The sequence below is a fragment of the Berghia stephanieae genome, chromosome 9 (assembly GCF_034508935.2).
Source record: "Berghia stephanieae isolate SIO BIC M18660-M18661 chromosome 9, UCSD_Bste_1.3, whole genome shotgun sequence".
In the NCBI taxonomy this organism is placed as follows: domain Eukaryota; kingdom Metazoa; phylum Mollusca; class Gastropoda; order Nudibranchia; family Aeolidiidae; genus Berghia; species Berghia stephanieae.
This window is the reverse complement of record NC_088368.1, coordinates 4,758,755-4,767,340: the sequence shown is the minus strand read 5'-3', so window position 1 is coordinate 4,767,340 and position 8,586 is coordinate 4,758,755. Positions and strand designations below refer to the sequence as shown.

Genomic DNA, 8,586 nt, shown 5'->3' with positions numbered 1-8,586 from the left:
AGTGTATTCCTCTTAGTGGGGACTGTGCCTGTGTGTGGATGAGACTTTTAGGTGATCTCAGACTAAGTACATTGGTGGTATGCTCTTGGAATCTACATCTGATCCCTATTTGTTCCCAGTTCTCCTTTGTCTTGCTTTCTCTTGGCTGCTATAATTGTAATTCTAGAACTTTCTATCCTATTTTCTTCCTTTTTACTGGCGCTGATATAACCTAGATGTGTTGCAAGCGCCGTAAAACCCTTAAAAACAAACAAACAAACATAGTGGGTAGGGAGGTACTTACTGTGTCCTCTATCCCCTTATATCTGTTTTCCAACTTGCTTTCTGTCTTTGTCTTGGAATGATATTAGTTTTGTCCTGACCCTGGCCGGAGTCCATTGCTGGGAGGGAAACAGTCGAATGTATAGTTTAAGTTTTGGGAGATTATATTTTTTTGTTCTTGTAAATCATCTCTCTCTCTCTCTCTCTCTCTCTCTCTCTCTCTCTCTCTCTCTCTCTCTCTCTCTCTCTCTCTCTCTCTCATGTATTGTATTGTATTTTTTAAACATATGATTTGTAAACATATGTTCCTCTTAGTGTGGACCTGTACTTGTGTCTGGATGGGACTTTTAGGTGATCTCAAACTATTCACAATGATAGTATGCTCTTGGGATCTACATCTGTTCCCTATTTGTGCCATTTCCCTTTGTCTGACTTTTCTTGTGCTCTTTTAATTTTAAATCTATAACTTTTTTTTACTATCCAATTTTCTTCCTTTTTACGGGTACTGAAATGACCTAAATGTGTCGCAAGCGCCGTAAAGCCCTTATCTGTCCTTCCAGGTCAGGCCAATGGCTATCTGGCCGCCACGGTAAGACTCTCGGGCACTCGATTTCGAAAAACTCTCAATCAATACTTTCCGAGACTAAATAAAACATCAATGTCGCCAGTATTGACTAAGGTAAGTATAGAAGAGTAAAGTTGGTGCAATAAAATAAACAACATCACGTGACCATTTTAGAAGCACGTGGCAAAACACATGTTCCTGGCTTTGACAGCTCACCTTCCAATGTAAATTATAGAAAAAAATAACCATTAAAAAATGTCTGTTAGGTGTCAAAAGAAACACATATTCATAAATACTCGATCACGCGTCAAATAATATCTAAATATTGATTTTTTATTAAACAAATGGTAAAATTTATCAAAAATTACTGTCGGTCTATTTTTAGACCACGGTCAAGATTATTCACCAAAATCAATGCGCTTGTGTGAACAAAACAAGAACTCTTTGAAATCTGGTTTTCGGAATAATTTAGCCATATACAAAGAATTTAACTAAATAACAATTTTAATTGTACGTGTTTGTTTTTAACTGAATGTGTATTATCTACAATTTGAACGACAAAAACGGGAGACCTGTTTTGTGCGCAACGTTGTCCGGCTGCTAAAGTTCCTAATCACCAGCAAAGAATGGCAGTCCAACTCATGCAAAGGTAAGATTCCAATTTCAGTGTTTGAGTTTGTATTTTGTATCGATTGGTTTTGAGAGCAGGAAACGATTTAGTTGAATGTTAATCCATAATAGCGTTCGGGTATTTAACTTTGGATGTCTCACCGGCATAATTTTAGAATGCGTTGTTTATTTGTTTTCATTTCACTTCGCAATTTGACTGTCACTGTCAGTGTCAGTCATTACAGTACAGCTTCACTCGCCGATTCTCACTTACAGAGTTTACGTTTCCTTCACTTATGTCTGCTTCATGCTCATTCAGTGAGTGATTCGAATACTGTGTGAGAGAAAACACTTTTCGTAATTTATGACATTTTATGGGTAACGTTTACAGTCTAGAACGTGTGTCAGTCATAACTTGACCGAAAAGAAAACAGAAAGGAACAAAAAAAAAAAAAGCAGACACCCCCTCCTCAGCAGGTGGAATCTCAACAAAAGTTGTATTTTTTAAATCCTCATCTTTCGTGGTGCGAAGCTTTCATCGCTTGTCATATTTTATTGACTCTCGCTCTTTCCTAACCTGATAAATGATTTCGAAACAATCTTTAGGTCTTCATTCTCTCATTATCTGTTCATGACTGGAACTGGAAAAGGAACAAGACAAAGGCAAAGGGTCTCTGCCACCGATTTTCAATATCTTGTGTTGTTTGAGGGATTTAAGTTGGTAGCCGTTTTTTGCCACATAAGACTTTTTGTTATTGTTTTTGCTGAGAGTCGATGGGAGAAGGAATGGCAGAGAGGGAGGAAGGGGTGGTGAAAAAATGAGAATGTCTGGGAAAAGAAAATGTCCCACTCAACCCCTTATCGCATCTTTGATATTTGGCAGGTGTCAAACTACATGTATGACGTTTTGGATCTTCCAAGCCTATTCACCTTATTTGGTCGGTAGCTGTGTGAAAGAAAACATATTTTATTGTAAAATGCAGGGAGTGCGGTCTGATATTTTCGTCATCGCTATGATTATTCCCAGACAGGGTCTGCCAATAACGAAAATTGGTTATTCCCAGACAGATAGAGGGGAAAAAAACCCAATATTTTTGTATTAAAAAGAAAACAAACAATTTTAAGAAATTCATGCTCAGAAACGGAACAAGGCCAAACAAAAAAAGGAGAAAAGAATAGACTCGCTCAAAAAAAGAAAAAAAGAAAAAGGGGGGGGGGGGGGGGGAGGAAAGCGATTGAATTCGAATCTGTGCAGCAAAAATGAGCAACGAGTTTCCCTTGGCTCAAGAGAAGTGAAAATGAAAAAACTGTGCTTAAGTTTTTGTATGAGTGTTGGGGGGGGGGGGGGGGGGGGGGGGGTCGTTGGGGGTTTTGTTACAGTTTTATACACATCCCTGTAGTTCAATCAATTTTGTGGGTAATGATCAAGAGGGGCCTGGTCCTACAACTCTTTACGGATTTACCTTGGATTGAAATGAAAACTAAACCTCTCTGATTACTTTAGATTACCTAATTTTATTTCTACGTTTTTTTATGAAGAAGAAGCTTTTTAGGATTTTGTAATTCATAGGAATCACCATGATATGTGAAATGATGTCTTATCTAAATTTTGCCTCAGGAATAATAAGCGAACAATTTTGAAAAGCTCTCTCTGTTGATCGAATTATCAAAAATTTTATTTGTGATCAGATATTTTATTTGACTTTAAAGTGAAATCTAGAGGCATTAAAATATATTCAATGTTTATTAGACTTTTTTTATGTGATCAGAAAGTTAAATACAGGAAATATTGATCAAATGAGTTCACCGGAAGGTAAATAAAAGCCCATTTTTTAAAAAGCTAATCGACATTGGTTATGTAATCTTGCCTTCATGATCATAAACCTCTGATAAAATTAGACCTGACCCAACGGTTTTAACAACCTTGAGGTATCTGAGTTCCAGGTCCATTATGTTTTCTAATGTTTTTATTGAATATAAGCAAACCATTAAGAAATAGGTCATGTCTATATATTCAACATTGAATGATATTTCTTCTTACATTGAAATAAGTGGTTCTTTAAAGTAATAAGGCTCATGGAACTGGAGTTTTTCCTGTTTCTGTAACATAAAGCAACAGACCTTAAATAGTGCTTGATAACTTTCTTAAAAAATAAATGGTATTTCAATTTACTTTGAAATAATTGGTCCTTTAGAGTCATAAGGCTCATGGAACTGGAGTTTTTCCTGTAACATGAAGCGACAGACTGTAACAAGTGCTTGCTGAAATCTGAATAAGTTGCACATTTACATTTTACTTGTAGAGTTAGATCCAGTTATTCATTCAAACATTGGTATCTTAATTTCGAATTGTCATTTAATTAATACATATAAAGTTAAATAAATCCAATGATAATAATTGATAAAATAAGGTAATTATAACTTTTATTCATTGTTTGGTCCATATGAATTTTACTTTATGATTTTGTGTGAGATGATATTGCTTTTTATGGGACCATGGGAAAATGGTTTAGAATGCCATGCTTATCTTTTTTTTTTTTTCAGATCTAAATAACATTACAACAAGAATGAGTCTCTGCATTCCTTTAATTGTTCTGGAAGCATTGGCCTGCCTATACCATGGGAATTAATCAATTTATATTCAGGAAGAAGTATCATAATTATTATTATTATTATCATCATCATCATCATTGAGTCTTATCCTTCAAGATTATCAAAATGGCTTTCATGTTACTGTATCTTATAGAATTCCTCATATATCATTATGGACCCTTCTTTGTTTTTTTTAAATTGGAATTAATGTTTTTCTTCTATATTCTATATTCTTCATAAAACCTCTCAGCTTTATTGACCTAATCTAGAGACTAGAGAGCGGTGATTAAGAGAACAGGACCATATTTGCTTTCGAGCGTTTCTTAATTTTAAAAGCAGCTTACTGTAGTTTGTAAAGATTTTTTAAAACTTTTTTCTAATGACAGTGTCTAATACACGTTAAAACCAATGCATATCTATCCCTATGTAATTTTTGGCAGTGATCTCTCCATTTTAATGGTATTGGCTCCTGTTTATTTATAAAAATGCCCTGTGAGCTTGTTATACACTTGAAAGAAACATTTACTTAGGGAAGTCAAGAAGAATATAGCAAAAGAAACCTGCTTCCTTAGTTATGAATAAGAAATTTAAAAAGAAATAGGCAATGACCTCTTTATCTTGTCTACTATTTAACTTTATAATTATTTTTTAAAGTTTATTATATCCTTTTCTATATTTATAATTTAATTTATCAGCAAGATAAGAGTACTGATGAAACCATCTATGTAGCTGATTTGTAATGGTAGTAGAATTTGATAGATGGGACCATGTGATGTTGCAGAACATATTTTTAAAAATTGTATTGCATTGTTTCATTTATCAGCAACATCATATTAAATAATGCAGTGGCTTAATCACAAACTTTCTGCACTTCATTATGCAAGACAGTGATGCTTTTGTGCTACATTTCTCGAAATATTCACAAAGTTTCTGTATTTTGTAAATAAGACCATGGCGCTTTTGTCTTAACTGGTTAGTCGCAAATTCTGCCGTTGTATTCCATTTCTCGAATAAAATTCTTTTCTATTTATTCTATTTATTTGCAAAGTTTCTGCACTTTATAAACAAGAACATGATGCTTATGACTGGACAGGTTAATCGCAAATTCTTCCTTTGTGTTCCATTTCTCGAATCAAATTATATTAAATTCTATTAAATAATCATTTTAATGGCAAACTTTCTGCACTTGATAATTATATGCAAGACCATAATACTAAAGTCTACACAGGTTAATCGCATGTTCTGCCTAAAAAGTGCATTTCTTGAATCAGAACCTTTTTTAACCAAAGCTTTTGCTGAGGCTCTTACATCACAGATTTTTAAAAATGGAACTACACAGTTTCAGTAATAATTATCAATTTTTTTCTTTTTTTTTTCTTTCTCTTTCACAGGATGAGAATACAAGCATACCTTTAATGGAGAAACATCATATCTATATTTTTTTTAATGATTTCAGTGTGAATAACATGAATATGAATGAAATGACAATAAATATGATATAAATTTATAATCTGTTTTTAATTTATTTGGATTTCACAAGTTGTGTTATGGCACTCAGATACAGCAGGACGGGTGAGACTGAGAACCAATCCTCACAATAGCACTAGAGGTCTTGTATATGCAAGATGTGATTTCCATTGATACAGTTTAAAGACTGTCCTGTTTTTATTCATTCTGGTGAACGCTGTAGGGTTGTTTTTTTGTTTCTTGTTTTAAAAAAGATTTTTTTCTTTCAATCTAAGTCTAAGACTTGATTGAATTCTGACTCAATGCAAATCAACTTTGTTCCAACTCCTGAACTTCAAATTACAATGAACTTGTGCGCCCTTCCTTCTCTGTTAACCTACAGGTTATTGGATATGTAACTTTAATACATATATGTACGTCTACCACAATGATAAACTAGCAATTTATCTAAATATCTTGCAATCGTCTTTTGTAATAACTTTTCATTCTGGGTTACACATAAAAGTTAGCACTGCCGGGATACAAAAGTACTTTGATGTTAAAAAGATCAGCATCCTGTCATCTTACTTATATATTGGCAGGTGTAAGACTTATTCATTTTGCAAGTCATCATCGTCACAGTTTCGCACCAACACCGAACCCACTCCACAGCATCTGGGGAGCAGACTCTTGGGTCATGGTCAGTGCAGCTGAGCGCATCCTGGCATTCTCTAAGGATGTCTGCTCTGGGCACCCACATGTACACAAGCTACTCTCAGCCAGCCCCCACTTTTTCATGCTTCCAGTTGTTCTCACAAGTTTTGCCTGTGCTCTGTTCAGTGTTACCAATTCATTCCTGGGGAGCTCAGTTCCGTAGGACAGTTCTTCTCTCAGATCTCCAACAGCTTCATTTGCATGATTGTTCCACTCTCTCAACGTGGAACGCCTGTATACAGCTGCATGGTCAGGGTTGATGCTTTCTTCCATCGTGAAGCTCTTTCTCAACTTCAGTCTACTTGTCATTGGGCTGTGCCTTGGGTGCCTTGGGTCCATTTTCTATTCATATTTCTGGGCTTTGGAATCAGTGGCTCTTTGAATGTATGGAGGTGCAATGCCAGCCAGCCGATGGAGGACTGGAACTGCAGTCGGTTTCAAGTTACTCTAATGATCCGGCAGGTGTTATTTTGACATGGCAGGATCTTACTCAGACTGGTGAGAGACCTATTCGGCTGATGAATAGCAGAGGGCTACTATGGTTGTCCTGACTGTTTTCGGATCTGCTCCCCATGGCGTGTAAGTTTTTGCCTCTTTTCTTAGGAAGTTGTTTCTTGTGGCCACCTTTGCTTTTGTTTTCTTTGTGTTCTGAGAAAAGGACATTGTGCGGTCTACTGTAACACCGAAGTACATGGGAAATGTGTTTTTATCCAATATGTTCCCATTCCAGATTTTCAGTTTCCTGTTTTCTTTAGGCTTGGCGGTTCTTTAAATGGAAAGCACACACTTGAGTTTTTCCTGGGTTGGCAAGTGAGTTCTTTAAATGTGGCCTCAGAGAGTGGCTCCAGGACATCCGTTAGTCTCTCCTCAATGGTCTTGAAATCAGAGGCCTGGGACACAAGACACAGATCATATAGAAACCCCCTGATGTTCTCAAAATGAGGTTGGTCGTTGGTATAAACGTTGAAAAGGATATGTGCAAGTACCGATCCTTGAGGGAGTCCGTTCTTTTGTGATCTGCTTTTCTTCCCATCCATTTCCACAAAAAAGTGACGGTTTGACATCAGGAATTTTATTATTGCAACTATTTTTGTGTTACGAGTTACCCTTGCAACCGTTAGGAGCAGTTTCCTATGATTTACTGTGTCATAGGCAGCTGCCAGGTCCACGGACACAGTTCATATAATTTGTTTGTTCTCGTAGAGATGACTGATCCTACCTCAATGGCGATAGGTCTGTATACTGATTTTGGAATGGGGTTGCCGACAGTTTTTGACATATCTGGAAGACACAAATGCAAGGTCTGGGTTGTAGCCTGTTCTCCAGCAAGCGCTTGGAAAGGATGCTTCATGCGTCATAGAAGAGTGTCAGATTATATTGGTCAGCCCATTCCTCAACAGTATCTCCATCTTTGTTGTTCTCATTGTATCCCCATTGGTGCTGTGGCAGTTAAAGTCACCTATCACAATCATTGGTTTCTCACTAATGGTGGATGTAACTGGCCACTTGAATGGCGTTGGTGGAGGTTTGTTGACAGTAATATCACATTGAAGTGTCTGCTTTCAATTCTGAGAATTTCCACCTCACTTACTGTCATGTCCTGGTTGTATGTCACTATTGTTTTGTCTTTGCCTTTGACGTAGTTAACGCTACCGTGAATGTTGCTTTCATGTTGTTTGACTAAATGCATGCCAGGGATGTTTAGTGCCACGGTCTTGTGCGTCTCTTGTAGTTGTAGACAGTACAGAGTTGCGTCGCTGGATTACTACAACACACACAACACCAACATTTTGCAAGTATCTTTAACACTTTTTTAAATCATAAATAAACGGTGATACTGACAACAACAATAATAATTGTTATTGTTATTATTATTATATTGTTATTATTATTATTCTTATTATTATTAGTAATAGTAGTAGTAGTAGTAGTAGTAGAGGTCTTGTAGTAGAAATAGTAATAGTATCCGTTGGACCAAGTACATAAATATGAATATTTATACAGCGCATTTCTCCAGATAGCCGTGAGCAATGCGCTTCAAAATGTTTCATATTTATCCCCCACTTCAACAAGCCGTGTGGAACCATATTTCTTTGTCATACAGCCTGTTAGGCGACCCTTGTGTACTTAAACCGTCACTACACTAACCGCCATTTCTGTAGCCAGATACTCATTCAATCGAGTGGGGTAATGTGTGTATAATTTTTCACGATTAGTCACCCATCCTATTACTGATCACACTTAGCATTGGCATTGCTCGACTTTTGTGACAAGACGAAAACCGTACCGCTAAGCCATACGGTCCATTAGTTCTAGATAGTATAAAAGTCTATAGTTTTGTGGTATCAGTGGTTATAATACAGTAGTGGTAGTGCAGCAGAGTGCAGTTATAGTTATAG

At 36.4% G+C, this 8,586-nt stretch overlaps 1 long non-coding RNA gene across 1 annotated transcript; it reads left to right on the top strand.

The window, feature by feature from the left end:
• Positions 1-977: 977 nt before the first annotated feature.
• Positions 978-5,537, top strand: LOC144979546 (uncharacterized). Its single transcript, XR_013646727.1, has 2 exons — positions 978-1,475; positions 3,980-5,537. It is a non-coding gene; the product is annotated as an uncharacterized LOC144979546 (long non-coding RNA).
• Positions 5,538-8,586: the final 3,049 nt, after the last annotated feature.